Genomic DNA, 15,746 nt, shown 5'->3' with positions numbered 1-15,746 from the left:
TGCTTGAAGCGAGTCACATAAGTAAGCATATCCTGACTCCCTTGCTGGAATTCAAGAAGTCTTTCTTGTGCAGTGTAGACAAGTTCTGGTCAATCAAACATGGCCTCAAGGGCTTCCACAAACCCATCATAATTATCTAAGAGCGGGTCTCCCGAATTGAGTAAGGGGGTCGCCTGTGTTAAGGCATTGCCCGTGAGGTGAGATATCATGAATCCGACCTTTGCTCGTGGCGTGGAATATAGTAGGGTTTGAAAGTGAAGTGCACTAGGCAGGAATCAAGGAAGGAACGCAGGGACTTGGAAGATCTATCATATTTGTCCACTACACCCCCTACCAGGGTGCTTTCTTTGACCACGGAATCCAGGGACAGGACAAGCTGTTTTAAAGCTGCATTTTTGGCCTTGAGGTTTTGAACCTCTGTGTTTAATTCTTGCATACCTCTCATGAGGTCTTGAACTGCAGCTTCCATGTCTGCTTCTATATCAGGGTTTTGGCGTCTCAATCTGTCACAAGCTTCTCTCTTTCTCACCTGTTTTTCCTTGCTTGTGGTGTTCTTGGATGCGACTTCCTTCTTCCTCACTGTCCGAGACTTGTACAGGTTGGAGCACAAGTCTTCGGGTTCCAGCGTGGGGTAGCCGGCTTCCTAAGCCGGATAGCGTTCAGTATCCAGGAATGTTAGCCACAAATCCAGGAAGGAGGAGGAGCAAGTGTCCTACGCTCAGAGAATCTACGAGACACCTCGGCACGAGCGCAAGACGGGGTCCGGGATGTGGGACGCAGCTAGCGAGTAAAGGCAAGAATCTGGAGGGGGGTTCCAGGAAGGAAGAAAAAAGGATAAGAACTGGAGATAGCACGGTTAACGGACTCGAAAAAAATACGTCTAGCAACTCCAAGCAGTTGCATTGAGACGCGCAGAGCCGCGGGGGCATGCCTGTTTTCTAGTGAGCAGAGTGTTGCGTGTAAATGCTAGAGCACAGCGTTTCTGGGCCGTCGGCCATCTTGGAGGAGTCACTGAGCTCATGCCGCGGTGCATCATGGACCATGAAGTCCACAAGGGCTGAATTCGGTGGTTCATGACAATATCTCATTGCCTGTCTGAAAAGGAAATGATAGAATGATGCAATTAGCAAAAATAAATCTACGTCACAGTATTTAAAGCATTGTACATTTAACTAATAATGGGACTTCTGATCTACCAATTACTGTACAAATCAGAGAACTAAAAAATTAATATAAACAGTGGCTAAAAACTCATAAAAAAGATCTTGATTTGAAACTATGGAAAAAAATCGCTAGATGGGCCTTATCGGGTAATGGCAATGGGATATGGCACTAGATCGCAAAAAATAAAAAACGTGATTTAACAATGAACTGTATCGATGAGGGCACATGGGCAAAACATATCGCTTCTACATTGGGCAGTGGTGAATTTGTTGTGTTACCTCTACCGATCCCTGGTGTATTTTGGGAATGTAAGGCCTCTGTTCTCGATATCATTGCTATCATTGATGAATTGAAATGTTCCCGTACCGCGGGCCGAATGGCATATCAAATCTTGTAATTAAAGGCGATTCACCATTATGGGGTGCTGCTCTCCATGCATTATTCTGTCACATTGGAATATATGGCATCCTCCCCCTATCTTGGAAATCTAGTAACATCTTAACAGTTCACAAGAAAGGGGTTTGGGACAATCCATCAAACTTCTGTATGTTGGCTATGTTAGATTCAACATCCAAAATATTTACAAAAGTTCTGCTACATGAATTGAATACATGGATCAAAGTAAATAAGATCCTTCCATTAAACCAAATAGGGTTTAGAGAAAAATCAAGTACCTCTCATAATCTCCTCATACTAAGCTCTGCCATTGAACACTCATGGCAGTGGCGCAAACTAGATGCATATTGCGCTTTCATCGTTTTTTCCGCCACATTCGATACTTTCTGCAGGAATCGCCTGTGGTGTAAACTAGATACATGGGGGATTCCACCTGGCCTGCTTTGCATGTTAATGCTGCTGCATGCCGACACAACTGTTTGTGTCTACCTTAATGCAGTGGGCAAACTATCAAAATCATTGGCGACCCAATGTGGTGTAAAACAGGGGTGTATGATCGCGGCCATTTTATTTAATTTATATCTTGCTGATATGATTGTTTCCTTTAATATTCATGCTGCCAACCCCATAAAAATAAATAAGGTGTCTCTGGGCTGGCTCGCATATGCAGACGAGCTCCTACTTCTGGACTACACCCCTGCTGGTTTGCAACTAATGCTGAATGCACTTGTCTTATATTCGAAGGACAACGGCCTTAAGATAAATATTGCCAAAAGTAAAATCATGGTGTTTATGCAGAAATGTAGGCCAAAGAAACTACACTGGACATTAGCTTCAGAACCACTCGAGCAAGTAACGTCGTACAAATATTTAGGTGTAATTGTTGATGATGAATAAAAATGGGACATAAACATGGTCGATTTGAAACAGAAATGTATAATATCACTCAGTGCATTTATTGGTCGCAATAATGGCTATTGTGCACCGGCTGTTTTGTCCATATATAACACCAGAATCCTGGCAATGTTGTCATATGCTGTAGCAATTTGGGGCCAAAAATTTAAAACGCGCATCATCTGGTTTGAAGCAAAACTATTGCGAAGATTATTTTGTCTTCCCCAAAGCATAAGCATTGAATACATTATCTTGAATTTAACATCAAGGGTATTTGGAACGTCTATATAGCCCAATGGGTCTTACTTTACCACTGCCTAACCACTGTGCATACAGAAACTATTATTGTCCCTTATATGAAGGCCTTTTTAGCCCTTGAAGACAAAATATACCGATTGGCACAATTGGTGCTTTAAAGCAGTTACACAAGAAATAGTTATACGAGGGCCCCACTACATTCCTCGTTGGTGACAGAAAATATTGGCTGAAGGGCAAAATTGGCAAGTGGGCCTTTTTAGAAAATATTCACCATATTACAAATGTATCATCAACTGTTGACTTCTGTAAGGAGAGATGGTCTCAAACGTCCATTCCCAAATATATTTCTACCTATCCTGCCCCGCACATCTTTCGGACATACTTGCTACTTAAATTTAATGTTTCGGTAGCTCTATCACTGAAATGCTGGAAGAACAAATTAGTATATCATCATACATATTGTCGGTTGTGTGGCAACCTTGTTAATGAAACAGTGTTCCATTTGATTACGGAATGTGAAAGTCTTGTGTCTCTACGAGTTCAATATTTTAGGGCATATAATAATGCAGTAAATGTGATTGAAATACCCTTACTATGGTTGGATTTCATCCAAGGCAACAATATTCACCTAATGTTCTTGTTAAGTTTTATCTGCATGTAGTAGAAATTGTAAAATGTCTACAAGAAGCTGCTTTGTGTTTTTAATCAGATGGTAATCAACATGATGAATGTATTTTTATATCTATTGTATGTTGTGTTATACAAAGCCTTGTTGCTAAATGTATATCAAATAAATAAACTTCAAACTTCATAAAAACCATGACTCCCTGGGAAGAATCAGAAGTTGCACTTTATAAAGAAGGCACCCAGCCAGTCCAGTGATGTCAGAGAGGAATGTAGAAGTCTGGTTAGTGATCATTCAACGTTTAAAATTGTGGACAGTCCTCTTGTAATTTCAGGATGCAGTGCTGTGGGATGGCCCACTTCCTAATTGAGAGCACATTGAGAATGGGCAGTTTACTGAGATGAAGTGTCCAGCCTGGGAGTAGAGAGAGCAAGACGGCTCGGTATGGCCACCGACAGCATGGTAAAGGGCCAGGTGTAGGTACGTGCCCACTGTAACTGGTATTTCCATCTCAGAAACAATGACCTGCTAACTAATTCCCCCTTCCATAGGCCCCCTGCCAAAAACATTGTGAACATGTGCACCCTGCAGAATCAGTAGCCTGGTTTACAGAAGCTGCTCCCCAGTGACATAGAGCACGTTCAGCTCACAGGTGCCATTTTGATAGCTGAAGTAATACCCAAGTCACTGTAGCACAGGCAATGCATTTAAGATGGGGGCACATCTGTTCCAAAAACTACATAACTATGACAATGGTTTCCTAGTGGCATGTTAAACTGTCCAAGCCACATCATTTTGATATCACACATGTGTCAGCCCTTTGAGTCGAGCTCAGCTGTAGAAGGGTTATGTACATTCCATCAAGCCACGCTTTCTCAGCTGCTTCCAGAAAGACTGCAGCCCTGGGGGGTTGCCTCTTTTTGATCCTTTGTGAGGGCAGATAGCATCCTCTCTAGAGTAGACATCCTGGGGGAGACCTAAAAAACAGGGTACTCTTCTTTCAGAAAAATATCTTTGCTTCAGAGGAACAGAAGCAGAGGGATGCCCCCGCTCTTGAGAAACAAAACCAAGAGATGTTATTGCTCTTCAGTAGTAAGCACAGATGGCTCTTGTTTCTCTGGAGGAGCAAAAGCAGAGAGACTTTGTGCTACTGCACAAGTTGGAGAGAGAGCACCAAAGGGAGGAAAAACAGACTTCCAGAGGGGAGGCAGTACTTCTTGTGGGGGCACCACAGTACCAAGGCATACGTTCAACTGCATGATATGGGGAAAGACATCATTGATTGTTTTGAGGGACTGGAACTCACCTTCTGTATGCAGGATGTGGAAGAAGAGTTGTGGGGTTCAGCCCTTATGAACTGTCTACTAACGGCTGTAACTTGTGTATTTATTCAGTTGCCTCCTGATGAGAGGCCCATATACAGAAAAATGAAGACTGACGTCCTTGGTAAATTCTGCAAGACCCCCGAGTAGTACCTCAAAAAAGGAGGTCAAAACTTTGAGACATTTGTGCATCAGTCTTTGAAGGATCAGAGTGGATGATTTACAGGTAACACAGCTATCAAAGTAAAGAAAAAAAACAAGAGGCATAGAACAGAATGGACAAATAGGGTTCCATTTATTACGGCTTGCAAGTCAACAAATGGTCAGCATCCCAATATGCGCAACCACCTGATCCAACTCAACCCACCCTCCAACTCATCTGTTTATTTATTTATTTATTTGTATTTTTAAAGCGCATGCTCAGCCCGTGGGCATCGTGGCGCTGTTACATGTAAGCATTTGGCTGGTTACAGAAGGAAGGTTGTTAAATTTACAGGTATTTTGATTTGAGGTATCATGTTTTAGATAAATACGTTTACAAGGCATTTAGATTTACAGTATCATGTTTTAGTAACATACATAAGCAGTGCAGACATCAGGGAATATGCGTCGTTCATGTCCGATGGGGGGTAGGAGGTGGTTATGTGAAGAGAATGGTTTTGAGGGATTTCCAAAAGGACAGCAGCGAGGGTTCCGCTCTGAGAGAGTTAGGGAGGTTGTTCCAGAGCTTAGGTACTATGTGTGTGAAGCCAATGCCTCCAGCTTTAGCTCTTCTTATGGTGGGAACTCGGAGTTGGTTGTCATGGGTGGTTCTTATAGGACGAAGTGAGGATATCCTGATGATGGTTTCTTCTAGGTAGGAGGGAGCGGTGTGATTGATGCATTTGTGTGTAAGGGAGAGTACTTTGAAGTTAATTCTTTCTTTAACTGGGAGCCAGTGAGCATTTCTTCTGGCCTGCGACACATGATCGAATTTGGGGATGTGCAGGGCAACGCGGAGCGCATTGTTTTGCACTGTTTGGAGCTTGTTTAGATTTTTAGTTGAAGTGCCGGCTAAGAGGACGTTGCAATAGTCTAGCCAGGCTCCTATGGTGGCTCTACCGATGGAGAGGCAGTTGGGAGTGGTAAGATAGGGTTTTATGGCGAAGATGAGTTTGGTGGTCAGTGCGGAGGAAGAGGAGATGGTGTTGACTTGTCTTGTCATGGAGAGAGTAGCGTCTAAGTATACTCCTAGGGTCTTCACAGCAGTGGAGACAGTTATGTTGGTGTTGTCGATGGTTATGTGTGAGTAGTCTTGGCTGAGCTTGGAAAGGATTTCGCTGGGGGCCAGGATGATGATCTCTGTTTTGTCTCCGTTAAGGCAGAGGCCATTGATCGCCATCCATGCTTGGATCGTGGAGTAAATGTTAAGGAGGGCTTCTGTGTCTCGGGCATAGTCTCCAGTGAGGGGGAGGAGGACTTGTGTGTCATCGGCATAGTTTGAGTAAGCTATGCCGAGGGAGTCCAGTAGGTCGAAGAGGGGTTTAGTGAGGAGGTTGTATAGAGTCAGTGCAGTTGATGACCCTTGTGGGACTCCACAGCTTATGGTGGTCGGAGGAGCATTGGCCTGGTCAGAATACACCTTCATGGCTCGACCTTCTAGAAAGGAGGTGATCCAAGAGGTTACTTTAAGGGAGAAGTGTGCTGCATTGAAAAGGTGAGATGTGAGGATGTCATTGTCTAAGTCAAATGATGCAGAGAGGTCGAGTAGCAGGAGGAGAGCAGGTTTGCCTGTGTCCATTATTTTGGTGATTTTATTTTTTTAATCTAGTAGGGCAGTTTCGGTCCCATGGCCTTTGCAAAAGCCCAATTGTCTTCTGCCTAGGATAGCATGGGTCTCTATGTATTGCTGAATTTGGTTGTGGGCTGCTTTATCGAGGATTTTGAGGAGGAAGGGGACAGTGGTGATGGGGCGATAGTTGCTGGGGAGGTGGGATCTAAGGAGGTTTTTTTTAAGAGTGGGCAAACCCAGGCTTCTTTTAGGCAATGAGGTACGGTTCCTGAGGAGAAGGAAGCATTGATGAAAGCTGTGATGATGGGGGTGAGGGCTTGTGAGCACTCTTTGATGATAGTGGGAGGGCATATGTCCCCCTTGCAAGTGGAGGGTTTGATGTTTTTGAGTAGAGCGGCGGTTTCTAGTTCTGTGACTTCTCTGAAGGCAAAGAGGGGTGTTTGCGGGTGAGGATTGTGAGGGGGGAGAGAGAGAGGCGTGGTGGAGGTATTGAGTGCTTTACTTTGGGATGCAATTTTGTCTTGAAGCGTTTTGACTTTATTTAGGAGGGCTGTCTGGATGCCTGTGCACCAAGCTTCATTCTTGATGATTCCGTCTGGGCTGGACTCGGGAGTGGTGAGTTCTTTAAAGATAGAGAATATTTCTCTGGTTTTGGAGCTGGATTTGGTTATTCTTTGATTGTATGATTCGGATTTAGCTTTGAAGATGGCCTTTTTGTAGGTCCGTGAGATTTCCAGTTGGTTAGGGCTTTGCGCTTCCAGGTGCGCAAGACAGATAGTTCTTCTGAGAACCAAGAGTTGGAATGCATGGATTTTTTTCCTTTTTTGTCTTCCAGCGGGGCAATAGAGTCAATGGCTTGGGCGAGGGCGTTGTTGTAGATGTTAGCGAGAGAGATGGGGTCTTGGATGAAGGGATGCTTGAGTTCAGGGATATCAAGAAGAGGGGCGAGATTGGTTGCTGTGAGCTTTTTGGAGCTTCTGACTTTGGCAGGGGGTGCATAAGTAAGGGTTTTACGGGTGGGTGTGGTGGGGATGGAGAATTGGATGAGATGGTGATCTGTCCAGGGGAGGGCTTAGATGGAGGTGATGGATGATGAACAGTTATGATCTGCTACCCAGTCGATGGACCGGCCTTTGCAGTGAGTAGGTTTGGTGATTTTGTTGATGAATCCCATGTTGGAAAGAACGTTGGCCAGGTGTGTGGCAGATTTGTCCTTAGGGTCATCTAGGCCAAGGTTCAGGTCACCAAGTAGTATGGTTTTGGTGGAGCTTTTCAGGTTGTTACTAATGATTTGGAGGAGATGCTTTTGGACGTCCGGAGGAGAGCCTGGTGGTCTGTATGTGACTAGGAGGTTGATGGTGCAATTAGGGGAGAGAGCTAGTTTGACGTAGAGAAGGTCAGCGTTGTTGTCCCAATGCCTTGATCTGTCTTTTCATCACTCTGTGGTCAGATCCCGTCTAGGACAGATCATTTCCTTTTGACTTACCCTACCCAGTATTACAACAGTAGACATCTTTGTATCCCTTTTAAGTCCTTCTACTCTCTCTAGCTTACTGCAACTGGTAATATGATGTTCTCCTTCTGGATCAACGGCTTCAATCTCATGACATTTGGTGTCCACCTCCACATGCGAGGTGCGTCAAACCACCTCCTCCTGATGAACTTCCGCTTGGGAAAAAGGCTCTATTTTCTTAACCGCCATGGACTGGCGGGATCCAAAAATAACGGCTGGATGATCTTCACCCAGTGCCTTAGCAATGATGCAGCACTTGCTCATCAACGAGCTTGCCAGTGCAAGTATTCTAACCAAGTGCATAGGTGGGGATTGCCCTATGAATGCTGGCTACAATTAAAAGAAAATATTAAACACTCTAACTTATATGATGCTAACAGATCATTTAGATGTTCCATTTTTGGAGCAATAGTTCACAAATAAAAAAGGTTTTTCCTCCCAACATCATCATTTACCAACGTACAAACTGCACATTTTATGGTGCCTTTATGACACTTCATTATCACTGATCTTCCCTCCTCGCGGGGGTGAGGGGGCTCCCGACTTTAACACAAAGCTGACACATTTGTTTGAGGACATGTTTAAGAAAATCCTTAAGAATTGTGAGACAATGTTAAGCAATCATTTAACATACAAGAATATCACAGACCCAAAGGAGCTAGCAAAGTCTACAGACAGGTATGTGAGCACTAGTGTCCAGAAAAAGGCTCAGGCAACCACATCTAAGCCAGGTGAGAAAGCAATTGACAAACATAAATACAAGAATGGCAAGAGAACAGGCTCTCACCTCCTGCCAAGAAAGGGAGCCAAAATCACAAAACGAAATCCCTGACACATAGTTCATCAGAATTAACAGAAAGAAAGAGTGTGGGTGCCCATAGCACTGGGGCACCAACCTCTACAGCCCCAGCAGTCTGTTTTTTAACTAGTGACATAACACATACAAGAGGAAACCTAAGCAGGCCTTAGTGCTTTTCTCATGGAAGAGAAGGCAATAGTCAGCGTACACAACATAGATAATGCATTCACACCAGGCCAGGGACTGGCCAAATGCCTCCTACTATCTCTAAGTGGAAAAGGCAATGGGTCTCCAACAGAGGCCCATATTTCCGTCAATATTGAGATATTTATGGACCATGTGTTCATTAATGGGAGCATAATCCCAGCACTTTGTAATACCACTGTAAGTATCACCACTGTTCGACGAGGGTGAGCAGGAGAGGACCAGTTCATACCTAGTCCTACTGAGTTAGTCAGGGGTTATGATGGCCATACCCAAACTCAAGTGCTTGTTGTGGAGTTTAGTGGTATCACTGAAACCTCTCACCTGCACATCGTTGTCAAAGATGCAATTCCAATGGAATGTATTTTAATGATGATAAGCCTGAAACTGAAATCATTGCTGTGATCAGCAGATCTAGGGCTAAGAAAGCAGCACAGTAGCAACCCTCAAATCCAAGGGCTCAGTGGCACCCCCAGTCGGAGGGTAGCAAAAACACAGTGCCACTGGCACTGCTTATTCCAGATCCTCAGTGCAAAGAGGGGCCTGCTCCTACTGGAGAGGACCTAGTGGCTATTGAGGTGCCTTCTGCATTGGAACCAGATTCAGCGATTCCTGGGTTACCTACAGGTGTTGAATACATCCTGGGGGCAAGAGGATAGAGTAATTTCAGAGCTCAAAGTCTTACCATAGCTAACTGATTTGTCCTTAGCTGGAGACCCGAAAAAGGCAGACATTTGGCAACCACAGCTTGACCGTCCAACTCTGGCAGAAGTGAATGAGCAGGCAGAGAAACAGGCTCAGGGGGAACTCCCTGATATGTTCTAGTTGTCCCTGTATAATGGTCTCCAATACATTGAGCTCTAGAATCATGTGACAGGAGGCAACCTGAGGATGGTGTTGCCTCAATGTCAAAGAAGGTTCCTACTGGACTTTGCTCATGACATTCTTTTGGTAAGCCACTTAGGAATGGCCAGGACAGCTAACAGGTTGTGTGCCCATTTTTACTTACCCAGGAAGGGTTTAAAAATAAAGAGGTGTGTTAGGTCCTGTCAGAATTGCCAAGCATCCCGTAAGTGTGGTGGGGCTTCAAATACCCCCTTAATTCCACTACCAGTGATTGGGCAGCCTTTCCAGAGAATAGGCATGGACATTGTGGGTCCTTTGGATCTTCAGACCACCTCAGTGAAATGGTACATATTGATTGTGGTAGACTATGCCACCCACCACCCAGAGGATGTAACTTAAAAAGCATCAAAGCCCAAATGGTGACAGAGGCTTTGATAGGGATATCCTCTTCTGTAGGCTATTCTAAAGAAGATATTTCTGACAGGGGATCCAACCTCATATCCACATCTATGAAGGATATGTGGGATGCATTTGGGGCTACTTATAATCTCTCCACAGTATTTCTCCCCAAGACCAATGGGCTTTTTGAGTGGTTCAGAAAGACCCTGAAAGGCATGAAAGGTCAATGCAAGAACATCTAGGAGAACATGGGATGCTCTCCAGCCAATCCTTCTGTTTGCCTACTGAGAGGTGCCACAGAAAGGTGTAGGATTCAGTACCTTGCAGCTTGTGTGTGTCTATTGTTAATATCTTTTGATTCGAGTAACAGATTTGACCGGAATTCCAAAAGTAATTAAGGACACACAGGCTCCCCTCAGACTGCAAAGTTTTGTAAAGATTTGTTAAAAAATAAAAAAGTTATTAAGACAAACACTTTTTTTCGAAAAGTGCAACCTACTTCCCATTAATTTTCCCATAGACAAACAAGGTACATTTTTGGCAAAGCGCAAAGCCGAAAGCACAAACCGCTGGATGGATTTGGACCAGGTCCAAAACAACATTGCCACCAATCGTTGACTAGCGATAAATGCATGGTTTGGTGTTATTCAATGCAGGAGTTATTTAAATATTTGACTGAGAAGGGGGTGTCCCCTTCTCAAAAATAGTTAGCTATATCTCAGGGATTTACCCAAAACCAGGTGTTTATAGAAATGAAACGACCACTGTCTTGTTTTTCTCTCGATGCAATAGATAACCGCTGCTGTAGCCGAGGATAACAGTAAATAAAAAGTAGTTAAAAAGCTATTTGCAGGTTAAAATAATTGCAAATAACTTTAGGCTAGAGGTGGGGAGGTTGATGGAGGACGCTGAGTGAAATTTAGTAGCTATAGGGCGTCCGGGAACTGAGTTTACAACACAAAGCTTTCTGTGGCTGCAGCCATAGCCTCGAATAGCCAACATCGCAGAGCAAACTGTGTCAGAGAAACAGTGTGTGTTGTGGGGGGAAGGGAGTGGGCAGGGGAGGTGAGGAGGCCATCTAGGAAGTGGGGAGAGCTGGCACAGATGAAGGGGGCATTTGGTGAAGGGTTGGGGGGGCAGGAAAGCATTTTATTTACAGCAGTATTTCCGATATTCACGGCTATATTCAAGGCTGTATAAGACTGCAAATAACCACAGGTGTAAGTAGTTCAGTCCCCCGGCTATAGATTTTTTTGTGTCTGTGTTGTATTTATGTTTTAAAGTTATTTCTATAGGTATAGTGACGTCAGGAGTGAAACATCACTGGCCATGGTCAAAAGCCATGGTCAGTGACTCGGTTCTTACATGTGAGACTGTGGGGAAAAAAATGAAGACAATTGTTTAAAAAAGCCTATACAAAATGGAGCCACCCTACTCTAGTTTTAGATGCCCCATACACTGTATTTTATCCTGTGTATTCTCACCCATGGTATTATATTTGGTTCTTTGTCATATTTTTGCTTTTTGCAGGTCGCCTAACAAAAAGACTGATTTGTTTCATCAGATTTTAGGCAGCAAAAACATGACATAACTTTGCTCCCTACCCTCTTGGGCATGATGTGATAGAAATTGGGGGATCAAAATACTATAAGGAGGGAAACCCAATGCATACTATTTGCGTAGTAACTCTATCTTTTATTGGGAATGCTATATTGTAAGACAAGAGAGGTAGTTAATCAATTTATCAACAGCTTACAGTCTTAAATTAACGCTGTAAAACATAATTCGATCAATTTTTAATATTTATATCAATGAAAAAGCACATGATAGCTTAAAAAAGCAATGGGGCATTCCCATATACTTAGCATAAAACAATTGTATATTGTTTAAAAAACAAACAACTTATTTGTGACACTTTAATTATTGCCGGAGTAATTTTTGGCTTCCATCTTGATGATAGAAGTATGGTTCAGTGATAAGTGTGGGAAGCAATAGCTATCTCACACTGGTCACAGGACCTTTATTAGGACTAATAGATCGTCAGTCTAGTGTCAATACTAGATGGTAAAACTCAACATGTTTCAGTTCTTTTAGTTATTCATAGAACTTTCTTTAGGAGAAGTGTCATATTCTAAAAAACAGCAACAACGACGACGACATCAACTTATATGAATCTATTGGAGTTTGCTATTATTGCACATCCCTTTAGTTGATAGTTGCAGTTGCCCGTGATAGGTGATAGACTTAACTATTCTTGCTGTAGCTGTTGATTACAAGAAAGTATGGAAAAGTGTAAGCTTTAAGTGCTATTAAATACTTTTAAGATAAATTTAATTTAGCAGACTAGGCTAGGTTAATTAAATTCCTAGTCTGGTCAGAAACAAGTGTTTCTTAATAAGGAATCTTCCTGTAATTAATTCAGGTTTTAATCCTGTTGGTCCGTGGTGGCTATTTAATAGAGTCCACTCGGATCTGCAAGAAATAATTTGCATAGTTTGATTAAACTTCTGTAGGTTCAAACCGGCCTATTCTCCTATCGCATGTGTATTGCTGTCATTAATTGCTTACCTTTAGTAAGGAAGCAGTTATCAAAGATTTGAGCGGTTTGTAGACCGGAGTTTATAAATCGTGGCTTTTCTGGATTAGAGCGAGTCACTAGCATGGGGGCAATCAAATCAATCTGTAAAGAAACGTTAAAAAACGTAGTTGCCCCTGTAACGGTTGTTTTCATAAATATATATGAGCTACTGAATATAGGCATAGATTTAGAGAGCTCACCTTAGTATTGTAGGAGACGACTCTTTATTATAGCCCAAAATTGGTTGTGATATCATTCTGTAGAGTCTTCTTTTGGTTCTACCACAATACAGACCATGAATGGATTTCTAGGTACAAGAAGGGGTAACGTCTATATTAGCTACGAACCATAGGCTCAAGATATTACATGGAAGCCTCTAGCCGTAAGCTTCGCAGATATTTTAAGCTTGGAAAATTCAGAAAAAGGAGGTGGTATAATTACCTAGATACGTGCGGCTCAGTAGGTTATACGCAGCAACTCTCTGTCACAGCATTCCTCGCGGCATTGTTTCACTGTAGAAAACAACCGCCATCTTGAGTGAGGGAGGTTAAATAGATAAAATTGTCCTTCTTTTGTTTCTATAGTATCCGTGAATGTGAATACGTTGGCAACCCAATTGTGGTTGTTAACAAACATTTAGTGAGTGCAAGCGCAACAACATGCATTACCCGCAACACAAACCATTTTATTGTATAATCTCTCAAGCCAAAATCCATGTTAATATTTAGTTTCTCACAAAAAGCCAGTAACTAAAGCAGCCAATTGTCTCCAGTCAGCCACACGGTTTAAAAAAATGCCATGAGATCTGCAGTCTTTCTCTTTTTCCAGCAAAACTATTCCTAGTTTCAATTTCTACCAATTTCTATTAATAGGGTATGTATGATGTGTGTGTGTGTGTGTGTGTTTTGCTGTTTGTAATTGGTTGAAGTTACTGTTTTAATTCTGTGTTTGTCTGTGATAGGTTACTCAAAATGTGTCGGCCATTTTAGTATTTTGGTTAGTAAATAAAGTCTTCTTTTTGTGATTTTGATTTTGGAAAGTATATAAGCTATCATTGTATGCAGTTTTGTCCTTCAGATTGTAGAACTGTGTGCAACCAATCCTTTAACTGTTTTTGAACCTTATCCACCCTAGCTAATCCAATCTTTTATATCCCAAATACTATGTATACTTTACCATCATCCACTTTACATATTGTATTGAAACCTTTTAAGTACAATTGTATTACTACTGTTTCTTTTGTCATTTATATTCCATACTCAGATTGTTTTGTAAAAAACAATTTTCATAGCCACGGCTATGATAAAGGGGAGTTTTGGTGTTTTGGTGTAACATATAAATGAGCCACTAGCCATGGCCTTTGACCTTGAGCAGTTTGTACATCTTTTGCCCAAGTTCACTGTATATTTTAAAATGATAAATTGCAATAAGTGATGGCCTTCACCGGTGCCCACTGTGTATTATATACTCTAACCAGCCACTAGCTATGCTCTTTAATACAATACTAGCCAGTGGCCATGGTCTTTGGCTGTGCCAACTTTATATTCTAGCATATTAATGGGCACTATCTATGGCCTTTAGCCATGGCCACTGACTACAGCTTTCAACGTTGCCCACTGTGTGTGTTAAAACAGTGATCGGCTACTAGTCATGGCTTTTAACAATGCACATGGTATTTTTGAACACTAACTGACCACTAGCCTTTGGTGCTGGCCAGTGACCCCGTTCTGTGTCATGGCCAAGTCCATAGCCTCCATTGTTATTAAGCTAATCAAAGTTTTCATGACCTAACATATAAATGATGTTGACTAATTCCATTATTGATGTGATCAGTTATATACAATGTTATGTGTGTTGTCACCAGTGATGGCATCCGTGATGTGACTTGTAATGTCATCAGTGTTCTCATGCAACATTTAATTAGTGATGTTATCAGTAATGTGAGCTGTGATGTCAGTATTGTGGTCATTGACTGCGCAACAGGGTGTGTGACATTAAGGTGAATATTTTAAAACTCTACCAGACCACTAACCATGGCCTTCAGCCATGGCTGTGGGCACGGCCGAACACTACCAAACGACTAGCCATGGCCTTTGTCCATGGCCGGTGAGCACAGACACTGTATATTTTTAAACACTTGCAACCCAACGTTCAAACACGTTCATCAATCACAAAAACATTTTTATCCTGTTTTGACAGTGGAATTGTTATGTATAAAAGATTGTAGGCTTTGAGAATGCAGAATGTTTTAGGCAATGCATAGTGAGATTACATTATCTGCCATGCACCACACACTTTGGTTAAGCAGCACGCTCCAAGCACCTTGTTTTATGGCCAGTCTCTTGGTGACTGTTGTGATACATTGAAAGGGCCCCACTAACCACATTTAAGCAGCACAGTAATGGGAAAAACTGACCAGCTGCAAGAATAACTAATGACCAAGTACTTTCTGCACCCACAGCAAAAATCAAAAGCTGGCACCCATGAATATACGCACAGTAAGTGAACATATATCTTAAAGTGAAATATGCAAATGTAGTACATTTGACTTTCCCCTAAGAAGAAAGTGTGTAAGACAAAATAGCATTGGACTTTTTAAAAAAGTAATGAACACCAGAAAAATAACCGGAGATAGGACATGTTCCAATAAATATGCTAGCAAAGTATAAAAAGGTGCGCACCTTTTAAACTCAGCAATCTGTCCAATACGAAACAAGTGCTTGTGGTCTTGACAACCTAAGTAAAATCCTGGTAACCACTTGAGCAACCTTGCCAACATAAATAAAAAATCATGTGTTTTGTGTCTGCCCTCTGTAAAAAAGTAACACTCGTCACCCATATGTGTCTTTTACAATCAAGGGAGAATAACTGCGCCAGTGTGCAGGGCTACAAACTCTCTTGCCACATTGTGGGCAAATACTCATGACTTACTTTCCCTCTCATCATTTCCCCCCCTCACCCTCATATCTGGCTTTCA

This window comes from Ambystoma mexicanum, chromosome 5p, assembly GCF_040938575.1.
Source record: "Ambystoma mexicanum isolate Mex_15411 chromosome 5p, UKY_AmexF1_1, whole genome shotgun sequence".
Lineage (NCBI taxonomy): Eukaryota > Metazoa > Chordata > Amphibia > Caudata > Ambystomatidae > Ambystoma > Ambystoma mexicanum.
This window is presented reverse-complemented; position numbering follows the sequence as displayed.